Consider the following 12,501-nt stretch of genomic DNA (forward strand, 5'->3'; position numbering starts at 1 on the left):
ATCAAATAATGCATTGGTTGTTTGAACCTGATTGATATGAATAATGCATACATTCAAATTCAAATCCGGTACAATTTGAAATAGCAGCAATTAAATTATGGTGAAATTACGCTCTCCAGGTTGTTATAGCACACACGGTTGGTAAAACACAAACGTTTGTGATATACACCATAATCCGACACGGTTCACAGAGAGGAAACGTGTGCAAGCATGCACATAGTTGCCGTTTGCAAAGCGTGTGTGATGTCAGACAATATCACAAACGATGCGGGCAAACTAAACGTTTGTGATAGTTGCCTTATCATACATGATTTGTAACCATGAATTGTTTCTGATGTGGTATGCATCGTAAATGTTGCACCACAAAATAGCGTGTGCGATAGTTTTCGTGTACGACTATGTTACGACAGTCCGACATTTCGTAATCCTGTCCGACACTCATACAACGATTAGCTAATCTTCTTAATTAGTTATCGCATACGGTTTGGGAAACTCAAATGTGTGTGATTGTCTGCTTATCATACACGTTCTATAATCGTGAACCGTTTGTGATGGGCCGCGCATCATAAACGTAGCACCACAAAATACCGACTACGATGGCAATGCGAGCACAAACTAGTTGCAAGGATGCAGCGTCTGGGTGGCTCCCTATCCCCGACGGTTTCTGGGTCATGTGGGAAGGATCCCCCCTATCGTAGTCACTTACTTGGCGATAGTTCCAAATGTCGCCGCGGAAAGGGGTTAAAATTCGTTTGTATAGAACCTCGTTGTACCAATGAGCTTGGGGAGGTATGAAAGCACAAGTTCTCCCTGGGTGATTTTTGTAATTAATGTCAACATATCATTTGTTGTACTAATAGTTTTATCTAGCATGTTTCAGATAAGTTTAACAATGGAGTGGCCTGGACAAGAGGATGTGGAACTCCTTCAAAATGATAAGGACAATGATTGGAAAAAGCTCAAGACTCTTCATTTCTATTCTAGTGATCCAAGATCACATTGAGTCCATAGGAAAGTCAATACTATTAAAAGGGGATGAGGTGTTGCTTAATGGTCTACTTGCTCAAGTTGTTAGTGATATTGCACCAAAACCCTCAGTCACTTTCTACATCCAAATATGTCCAAAACCAAAATTCCAAACTCGGTCCCACCGATTCTTCCTACCCAGAGCCACTGAGTTTTCTTGACATAGCCACTGCCAGAAACCCTAGCAATTTGGTCTCACAGAGACGGATCTCGGTCTCACCGAGATGGCCTTGCCAGCGCTCTGTGATCTATTGCATTCGGTTCGGTCTCACCAAGTTCATGCAATTGATCTCACCGAGTTGGCTTAACAGATTCTCTGTTGCTTATTGCTTCACGTCAGTCTCACCGAGTTCATGCAATCGGCGCCACCGAGATGATGTTTGCCCTAAGACCTAGCACATCAGTCCCATCGAGTAGTTCCGGTCGGTCCCATCGAGATTCCTAATGTTCATATTTTTGAACATATCGGTTTCACCGAGTTTTCTGATCGGTGCCACCGAGATGAGTCAAAAGTGTGTAATGGTTGGATTTTGTGTGGAGGCTATAATAACCCTCCACCCCTTCTCCATTTGTGAGAGAGCCATCAGAATGTGGCTACACTTCCACCATCTATTTTCTGAGAGAGAACCACCTACTCATGTGTTGAGATCATCCAACCTTTTGATCCTTGATTTCGAGCCTTCCCCAAGTTTCTTTCCACTCAACTCCCTCTTCCACCATAGCCAAATCTGTGAGAGAGGGTTGAGTGTTGGGGAGACTATCATTTGAAGCACAAGACCAACGAGTTCATCATCTACACACCATCTATTACATTTTGGGGAGTGGTGTCTCCTAGATTGGTTAGGTGTCGCTTGGGAGCCTCCATTGTGACATGGAATTGAACCAAGAAGTTCGTAAGGGCAAGGAGATCGCCTACTTCGTGAAGGTCTACCCGAGTGAGGAAAGTCGTTCATGGGCGATGGCCATGGTGGAATAGACAAGGTTGCTTCTTCGTGGACCCTTCATGGGTGGAGCCCTCCGTGGACTCACGCAACCGTTACCCTTCGTGGGTTGAAGTCTCCATTAATGTGGACATACGATAGCACCACCTATCAGAACCATGCCAAAATACTCCGCGTCTCCATTGTGTTTGCATACTCCAATCACATCTCTTACTTTCTTGCAAATTGCATACTTTACCTTTTCCTATGCCTATACTCTTGTCATGCTTGCTTGAAATGTATTGTGCGTGCTTCAGCTTGTGCTAAACTCCACCTTAACTTGAAGAAACTAAAAACTGCAACTTTTGCTTGTTAAGGGTCTAATCACCCCCCCTCTAGACAGATCTTCTTAATCCATTCAATTGGTATCAGAGCTTTGGTCTCCATTGCTTTGGTTTAATCGCCATTGGAGGAAGATGGATGAGTCTATGTTCAGGAATATTAGATGTAGAGTGCCTATTCTTGATGGGAAATTTATGGTTCATGGAAAAATGAGATGCTTGAGATTTTCAATGAATATAATTTGAACAAGTATATTCTTAGCCCTTATGTGCCTCCTATTGATCCTTTGAATCCTACCCCCGATGAGTATCTTGACATGGTTTGCAACCTTAGGACTCTTGATCTTATCATTAGAGGATTGCCTAGAAATTTGCTCATGTGCTTGCCTACCTTTGAATGCGCATATCCTATATGGAATTATCTTGAGGAACGGTTTCAAAATTATTCCTTGAAAAATATATATGAGATTCTTCAAAAATCCATTGCTTTTCAAAAAATGGAGCCTAGTGATCCCAAGTTTGATGAATGTTTATTTGAGCTCCGTGATCTTAAGCGTGCTAAAGGAAATGTTGGAGTCATTAGTAGCATCATCTCAGAGACAATTAGAATTCATAAACTTGAACATTGTCATGGTCATAAATCTAATGAATTACTTGCTCTAGGTGATGCTCACATACATGATGATGACATTGAGCATGGCTATTATGATGAAGACAAAGAAAGTAATATTGACTTTGAGGAGACTATGAGAAATCTTAGTCTCGTGGCAAACTTTCGTGATTACATGGCCGGAGGAAAAGAGTGGATTCTCGATAGCGAATGTACTGTTCATATGGCCGGAGATAAATACATGTTCCGCGAGCTTGCTAAAAACGACGGCCCACACAAGTATGTAACTTTTGGAGATAACTCCAAGGGTAAGGTACTTGGCCTTGGTAAGGTGGCCATATACAATGATAGCTCTATTTAAAATGTTATGCTCGTTGAATCTAGACTAGCCGACTTTGGTTTCAATGTTCTATTTACCTAAGTAGGTTGCCAATCTTTCGTAGAGATAATCATAATATGGTCTTTACCGGTATCCGTAGAGGTGATCTATATATTGATTATTTCACTAAGAGAGCCCAACCTCGTACTTGCTTAATTTCTATATCTTCTAAAGGGTGGTTGTGGCATACAAGGTTAGGTCGTGTGGGCAAGCGAAATCTTGATAAGCCTATTAAAGGTGATTATCCTTGGTGTTAAAGATGTTATATTTGACAAGGATAGACTTTGTAGTGCTTGTCAAGAAGGAAAACAAGTTGGAGGAAGTCATCCAGCAAAGAACATCATGACCACGAGGAGCCACTTGAGCTACTCCACATGGATCTCTTCAGTCCCAAGGCTTATAAGACCTTGGTGGTAACTCTTTCGGTTTGGTTATCATTGATGATTTTTCAAGATTTACGTGGGTTTTCTTTCTTGATGACAAATTGTAGGTCCAAAAGATCTTCAAGAACATCGCCAAGAAGGCCCAAAACCAATTTGAAGTGAAGATCAAGGAGGTTCGGAGTGATAATGGAACGGAGTTCAAGAACGCCAATGTGGATACCTTTCTTGATGAAGAAGGGATTTCACATGAGTTCTCGACTACGTACACACCTCAACAAAATGGAGTTGTTGAGAGGAAGAACCAGACACTCATTGAGATGGTGAGAATGATGCTTGACGAATACAAGACGGCAAGACACTTCTGGGTGGAAGCGGTTGAGACAGCTTGTCATGCTACAAATCGACTATATCTTCACAAGCTTCTCAGTAAAATGACATATGAGCTACTCACTGGTAACAAACCCAAAGTTGGATACTTTAAAGAATTTGCCTCAAAGTGCTACATTCTTGATAAGCATCATCATTCGAAATTTGCTCCTAAATTTCATGAAGGTTTCCTACTCGGTTATGGCTCAAACTCCCACACTTACCGTGTCTACAACAATTTGACCCAAAAGGTTGAAGAGACGGTAGATGTGAAGTTTGATGAATCTAACGGATCGTAAGTAGAGCAATTTCCAGTTGATGTAGGAGACAAAGGTCCCGAGGAAGGAATTCAAGATTTGTCTATTGGCAAAATTCAACCAACAGAAGTGAAGGAGACCACTTCATCCATTCAAGTGGAAGCCTCAACTTCACATCAAGGTGAACCACAAGTTTGCTTGGAGGCATCCACAAGTGGAACACGTCAAGAGAAGGAAATGAGGAAGTACAACAAGATTTTTTTTCTCGAATATGCATGAGTGTGCATATCTATAATACCTAAATAGTTGATCCCCACTATCTTATTTCTCTTCGCATGCAAGCTATCCACCTCAGCGGCCCTTCCACATCAACATTCGGTTACTGGCTTACAGGAGGGCCTAACCATGAGCTCTCGCCACATCGGCACTGCACTAGATAGACAATTAAAACTTTCAAGCTATGCCAAGTTCCACTCAGGTAAGTTCTCTGTTCGCTTGACCTTCCGGCTTCATATTCATTGTTTAGAAACCAACGAGTCACCCAAATATTAAAAATCCACCACCAGCCTCCATCCATTATGTCGACCCTCCTCGATTGAGAGTGCCCCGGTGAACACAGCGATGCTGCCATGCGAGATTAGTGAGCCACCCCCGGTGAGAGAGGCAGTAGCCCCGTCATGGTGCTCCGCTCCCCATCCGCTCCGACCCCGGGGAGTCGACCACACAATCTCGGTGACATCACCCAGACCCCATCGACGGTACCCCGGCCCCCGTCGGCGCCGCCAGATGTGGCCTCGGCGAGCCACTACGCGAGAAGCGCCCGGACGACCAGGCTATGAACTGTGCGTCCGCTCTTCCGCCGAGCTGTTCAGGTGGATACCTCTCCCATGGGTGCTCTGCCGGCCGGTAGAGGTCTCTTCTGACCAAATATGCTGACAACGCATTGCGTTCAGGAGTTTTATACATTTCCAATCCTTTCTATCCAGCCTTTGTGGAGGAGTACCTAGGAAAGGAGGTGGAACGATTGCTGTAACTGCCCCTACACATCCATCCTTTTGAGGTAAGCTGTAGGACAATTAGGCTACAAGTTGATCTAACGTTAACTATTGTAGATGCAACATGACATGGTCTTGTGGGATATTTTTCTTCAAAGGTATATACCATAGGCTTCTATTTTCAATGGGGTTTGGTAATGATACGGAAGGGTCATTTTCCTTGATTTTCAAAGGTGTGGATCTGTTACCATTGCTGGACCATGTACTGTCATTTGTGCACTTCTTAGAAATTGAGAAGAATAAAGTATGAAATGCAATATGCAGTTATACGGAAAGATTCAATATGTTCAGGACTATGATCATGCGACATTTGTTTTAAGAGGACCAAAGAAGGTTTAATATAAATCATAACGATCGAGTTGACTTTATCTAGCATTTGACCTTTTTTATATTGCCTTGCAGTATGCAGAAGATATTGAAAGCGGTTTTCGGATGTTGAAACAAAGTACAAGCGAATGTATGAGATGACATAAATCATTTTGTTGCCTTCTCGAGCAAGATAGATATATTTGACATAGCATCAACAAATACAGGTTGTCTATTTTATATTGAATACTTATGACTAATGCAAACAAAGTCATTCAATTTATATGTTATCATGTACTTATGACTAAGAGATCCCGTAGCAACGCGTGGGGTATCATCTAGTTATATATTAAAGAAGAAAGGAAAAAGAATGCCTCCACCATATTTTACAAGAATTTCGTTACACTTTACTTCTACCTACTTGCACACCTATGTAAACTACGGAAGAAAGGGTCTACATTCCCTTCACAAGACGAACCACCTCAACCTCCTTATCAACCTCCACAAGCAAACGACAATGCTACCAACAATGAAGAAGAAGAAGAATATGAGGAGGAGGATGTTCCACCTCAACCCAAGCAAAAGCTCTCAAGAGTTAGAGCAAGAGTATCAAGAGATCATCCTGTCGAACAAATCTTCGATGACATTCAAACCTGGAGAATCACTCTCTCTAAAAATCGTTTGGCTAACTTTTGTGAACACTACTCATTCATTTCTAGTGTTTAACCTATGAAGGTTGAGGAAGCTCTTGAGGACCCAGATTGGATAAATGCTATGCATGAAGAGCTACACAACTGCTAGAGGAATCAAGTGTGTACATTGGTTGAAAAGCCCAAGGATGATCATAATGTCATTGGAACCAAATGGGTGTTTTTAGATAAGCAAGATGAAGATGGACAAGTTGTACGCAATAAGGCTCGGCTCTTTGCTCAAGGCTACACTCAAGTTGAAGGTATGGACTATGGTGAGTGATACGTCTCCAACGTATTTATAATTTTTGATTGTTCCATGCTATTATATTATCTGTTTTGGATGTTTTATGTGCATTAATATGCTATTTTACATTATTTTTGGGACCAACCTATTGACCTAGAGCCCAGTGCCAGTTTCTGTACTTTCCTTGTTTTTAAGCTTCAGAGAGAAGGAATAGCAAATGGAGTCCAAACGGAATAAAACCCATGCAATGATTTTTCTTGGACAAGAAGACACCCAGGAGACTTGGAGATCAAGTCGGAAGAGCCACGAGGCGGCCATAAGGGGGGAGGGCGCGCCCAGGGGGTAGGGTGCGCCCCCTGCCTTGTGGGCCCCTCGTGACTCCATCGACCTACTTTGTCCTATGTATTCACATATATCCCCAAACCACTAGAGGCATCCACGAAAACACTTTTCCACCACCACAACCTTTTGTACCTGTGAGATCCCATCTAGGGGCCTTTTTCGGCATCCTGCCAAAGGGGGTTTGGTCATGGAGGGCTTCTACATCAACTCTATTGCCCTTCCGATGAACCGTGAGTAGTTTACCTCAGACCTACGGGTCCATAGCTAGTAGCTAGATGGCTTCTTCTCTCTCTTTGATTCTCAATACCATGTTCTCCGCAATGTTCTTGGAGATCTATCCAATGTAATCTTCTTTTTGCGGTGTGTTTGTTGAGATCCGATGAATTGTGGATTTATGATCAGCTTATCTATGAATACTATTTGAATCTTCTCTGAATTCTTATATGCATGATTTGATATCTTTGTAATTCTCTTCAAACTATCGGTTTAGCTTGGCCAACTAGATTGGTTTTTCTTGCAATGGGAGGAGTGCTTAGCTTTGGGTTGAATCTTGTAGTGTCCTTTCCCAGTGACAGTAGGGGCAGCAAGGCACATATTGTATTGTTGTCATCGAGGATAAAAAGATGGACTTTACATCATATTGCTTGAGTTTATTCCTCTACATCATGTCATCTTACTTAATGTGTTACTCTGTTCTTTATGAACTTAATACTCTAGATGCAGGCAGGAGTCGGTCGATGTGTGGAGTAATAGTAGTAGATGCAGGCAGGAGTCGGTCTACTTGACACGGACATGATGCCTATATTTCATAATCATTGCCTTAGATATCATCATAACTTTGCGCTTTCTATCAATTGCTCGACATTAATTTGTTCACCCACCATATTATTTGCTATCTTGAGAGAAGCCTCTAGTGAAACCTATGGGGCCCGGGTCTATTTCCATCATACAAGTTTCTGATCTACTATTTTCCATCATACAAGTTTCTGATCTACTATTTTGCAATCTTTTACTTTCCGATCTATAAACCAAAATACCAAAAATATTTACCTTATCTTTTGTTTAGTTTCATCTATCTCTATTAGATCTCACTTTTGAAAGTGACCGTGATGGGATTGGCAACCCCTTTATCGTGTTGGGTGCAAGTTGTTTGATTGTTTGTGCAGGTATTGGTGATTTGTGTGTTGTCTCCTACTGGATTGATACCTTGGTTCTCTAACTGAGGGAAATACTTATCTCTACTTTGCTGCATCACCCTTTCCTCTTCAAGGGAAAAACCAATGCAAGCTCAAGAAGTAGCAGGAAGAATTTCTGGCGCCGTTGTGGGGAGATCTACGCCAAGTCAAGACATACCAAGTATCCATCATAAAACTTTCATCTCTTGCATTACATTATTTGCCATTCGCCTCTCATTTTCATCTCCCTCACTTCTAAATGATTTTCAAAAATATTTCCCTTTTTCTTCGCCCTTCTTCCGATCGTCTTCTCCTTTGCCTTTTGTGTGCTCGTGTGTTGGATTGCTTGCTTTGTCATGATGGCTCAAGAGAACACCAAATTGTGTGATTTTTCCAGCAATAATAACAATGATTTTATTAGTACTCCGATTGCTCCCGCCACTAGTTCGGAATCTTATGAAATTAATGCTGCTTTGCTAAATCTTGTTATGAAAGATCAATTTTCTGGCCTTCCTAGTGAAGATGCCGCATCCCATCTAAATTGTTTCATTGAGTTATGCAATATGCAAAAGAAGAAAGATGTGGATAATGATATTGTTAAATTGAAGCTATTTCTGTTTTTGCTTAGAGATCATGCTAAAACTTGTTTTTCATCTTTGCTTAAAAATAGTATTGATTCATGGAGTAAGTGTAAGGATGCTTTTATTTCCAAGTATTTTCCTCCCGCTAAGATCATCTCCCTTAGGAACGACATTATGAATTTTAAGCAACTTGATCCTGAACATGTTGCGCAATCTTGGGAGAGGATGAAATTGATGATACGAAATTCCCTACTCATGGTTTGAATTTGTGGTTGATTATATAAACAAATTATGCCGGATTAAACTTTGCTTCTAGAAATCTTTTAGATTCGGCCGCGAGAGGCACTTTTATGGAAATTACTTTAGGAGAAGCTACTAAACTCCTAGATAATATTATGGTTAATTATTCTCAATGGCACACGGAAAGATCTTTCAATAGTAAAAAAGTGCATGCAATTGAAGAGATTAATGTTTCGAGTGGAAAGATGGATGAACTTATGAAATTATTTTCTAGCAAGAGTGCTTCTATTGATCCTAATGATATGCCTTTGTCTACTTTGATTGAAAATAATAATGAATCTACAGATGTGAATTTTGTTGGTAGGAACAATTTTGGTAATAAGGCGTATAGAGGTAATTTTAATCTTAGGTCGTTTCCTAGTAATTCCTCTAATAATTATGGTAATTCCTACAACAATTCTTATGGAAATTATAATAAGATGTCCTATGATTTTGAGAATAGTGTTAAAGAATTTATGATTTCGCAAAAGAGTTTCAATGCTTTGGTTGAAGAAAAACTGCTTAAGATTGATGATTTGTCTAGGAACGTGGATAGAATTTCTCTTGATGTTGATTCTTTGAAAATTAGATCTATTCCACCCAAGCATGATATCAATGAACCTCTAAAGGCTATGCGAATCTCCATTGATGAGAGCAAAGAAAGAACCGCTAAGATGCGTGCTAAACGAGATTGGTTTGTAAAAGCGTGTTCTTCTAGTTTCCATGAAAATTATGATGAAGATCTTAAAGTGATTGATGTGACTCCTATTGAATCTTTGTTTTACAATATAAATCTTGATAAAAGTGGGATTTTAGATGAGTCAACTTTAGTTAAAAGGCGTCCCAATGATTCGGAGTTTTTAGATCTTAATGCAAAAATTGATAAAAGTGGGATTGGAGAGGTCAAAACTTTAAGTAGTAGTGAACCCACTCTTTTGGATTTCAAGGAATTTAATTATGATAATTGTTCTTTGATAGATTGTATTTCGTTGTTGCAATCCATGTTGAATTCTCCTCATGCTTATAATCAAAATAAAGCTTTTACTAAACATATTGTTGATGCTATGATGAAATCTTTTGAAGAAAAGCTTGAATTGTAAGTTTCTATCCCTAGAGAACTTTAGATGAGTGGGAACCTACTATGAAAATTAAGATTAAAGATTATGAGTGCCATGCTTTGTGTGATTTGGGTGCTAGCATTTCCACGATTCCAAAAACTTCATGTGATGTGTTAGGTTTCCGTGAATTTGATGATTGTTCTTTCAATTTGCATCTTGCGGAGTCCACTATTAAGAAGCCTATGGAAGGATTAATGATGTTCTTATTGTTTCAAATAGGAATTATGTGCCATTAGATTTCATTGTTCTTGATATATATTGCAATCCTACATGTCCTATTATTCTTTGTAGACCGATCATTAGAACGATTGGTGCAATTATCAATATGAAAGAAGAAAACATTGGATTTCAATTTCCGTTAAGGAAGGGCATGGAACATTTTCCTAGAAATAAATTTAGGTTTCCATATGAATCTATTATGATAGCTACTTATGGATTGCATATCAAAGATGACAATACCTAGATCTCTTCGTGTTTTTATGCCTAGCTAAGGGCGTTAAACAATAGCGCTTGTTGGGAGGCAACCCAATTTTTTTTTTTTGCTTTTTACTCCTGTTTTGCTTTGAATAATTCATCTAGCCTCTGGTTAGATGTGGTTTTGTGTTTTAATTAGTGTTTGTGCCAAGTAAGACCTTTGGGATGGCTTATGGTGATAGTTGTTTTGATCTTGCTGAAAAACAGAAACTTTTGCGCCAAGGAACATAATTTTCATAATTCACACAAGTGTTCTTTTGATCTGATTATTTGTGCACAAGATTGGTACACAAATTTCCCAGGTTGTCCCAATTTTTCAGAATTTTTGGAGTTACAGAAGTATTCAAGAGTTACAGATTGCTATAGACTGTTCTGTTTTCCACAGATTCTATTTTCTATGTGTTGTTTGCTTATTTTGATGAATCTATGGGTAGTATCGGGGGGGGGGGGTATGAACCATGGAAAAGTTAGAATACAGTAGATATTACACCAATATAAATAAATAATGAGTTCACAACAGTACCAAAAGTGGTGATATATTTTCTTATACTTACGGAGCTTATGAGATTTTCTATTGAGTCTTGTGTTGTGAAGTTTTCAAGTTTTGGTTAAGGATTTGATGGACTATGGAATAAGGAGTGGCAAGAGCCTAAGCTTGGGAATTCCCAAGGCAAGCCAAGGTAATATTCAAGGACAACCAAGAGCCTAAGCTTGGGAATGCCCCGGAAGGCATCCCCTCTTTCGTCTTCGTCTATCGGTAACTTTACTTGAGGCTATATTTTTATTCACCACATGATACGTGTTTTGCTTGGAGCATCTTGTATGATTTGAGTCTTTGCTTTTTAGTTTGCCACAATCATCCTTGTTGTACACACCTTTCGAGAGGGACACACATGAATCGTGATTTATTAGAATACTCAATGTGTTTCACTTATATCTTTTGAGCTAGGCAATATTGCTCTAGTGCTTCACTTATATCTTTTTACAGCATGACGGTGGTTTTATTTTATAGAAATTGTTGAACTCTCATGCTTCACTTATATTATTTTGGGAGTCTCTAAACAGCAAGGTAATTTGCTTTGGTTATAAATTTAGTCCTAATATGATAGGCATCCAAAAGGGATATAATAAAAACTTTCATATAAAGTGCATTGAATACTATGAGAAGTTTGATTCCTTATGATTGTTTTGAGATATAAAGATGGTGATATTAGAGTCATGTGAGTAATTGTGGATTGTAGAAATACTTGTGTTAAAGTTTTTGATTCCCGTAGCATGCACGTATGGTGAACCGTTATGTGATGAATTCGGAGCATGATTTATTTATTGATTGTCTTCCTTATGAGTGGCGGTCGGGGACGAGCGATGGTATTTTCCTACCAATCTATCCCCCTAGGAGCATGTGTGTAGTACTTTGTTTCAATAACTAATAGATTTTTGCAATAAGTATGTGAGTTCTTTATGACTAATGTTGAGTCCATGGATTATACGCCTCTCACCCTTCCACCATTGCAAGCCTCTCTAGTACCACACGGCTTTCGCCGGTACCATACACCCACCATATACCTTCCTCAAAACAGCCACCATACCTACCTAGTATGGCATTTCCATAGCCATTCCGAGATGTATTACCATGCAACTTTCCACCGTTCCGTTTATTATGACACACTTCATCATTGTCATATTGCTTTGCATGATCATGTAGTTGACATCGTATTTGTGGCAAAGCCACCTGTCACACCCGTGGGTGGATTTGTGGATGAAATTGATCTAGATCTCGCAAACGGGAGAGGGGAAAGTAGGAGCTTGCTAGGGTTTGTATTACTATAAGATATAAGTTTGTATAGTAGAATAATCTTAGAATTGGCAATGTCATTACAAGACCGGGGCAGCTAGCTATATAGCTCAGCTGCCATATGGGTGACGGCAACATTGCCGTGAATAAAATGCTAC

Source organism: Triticum aestivum, chromosome 4B, assembly GCF_018294505.1.
Source record: "Triticum aestivum cultivar Chinese Spring chromosome 4B, IWGSC CS RefSeq v2.1, whole genome shotgun sequence".
Taxonomy (NCBI): Eukaryota; Viridiplantae; Streptophyta; class Magnoliopsida; order Poales; family Poaceae; genus Triticum; species Triticum aestivum.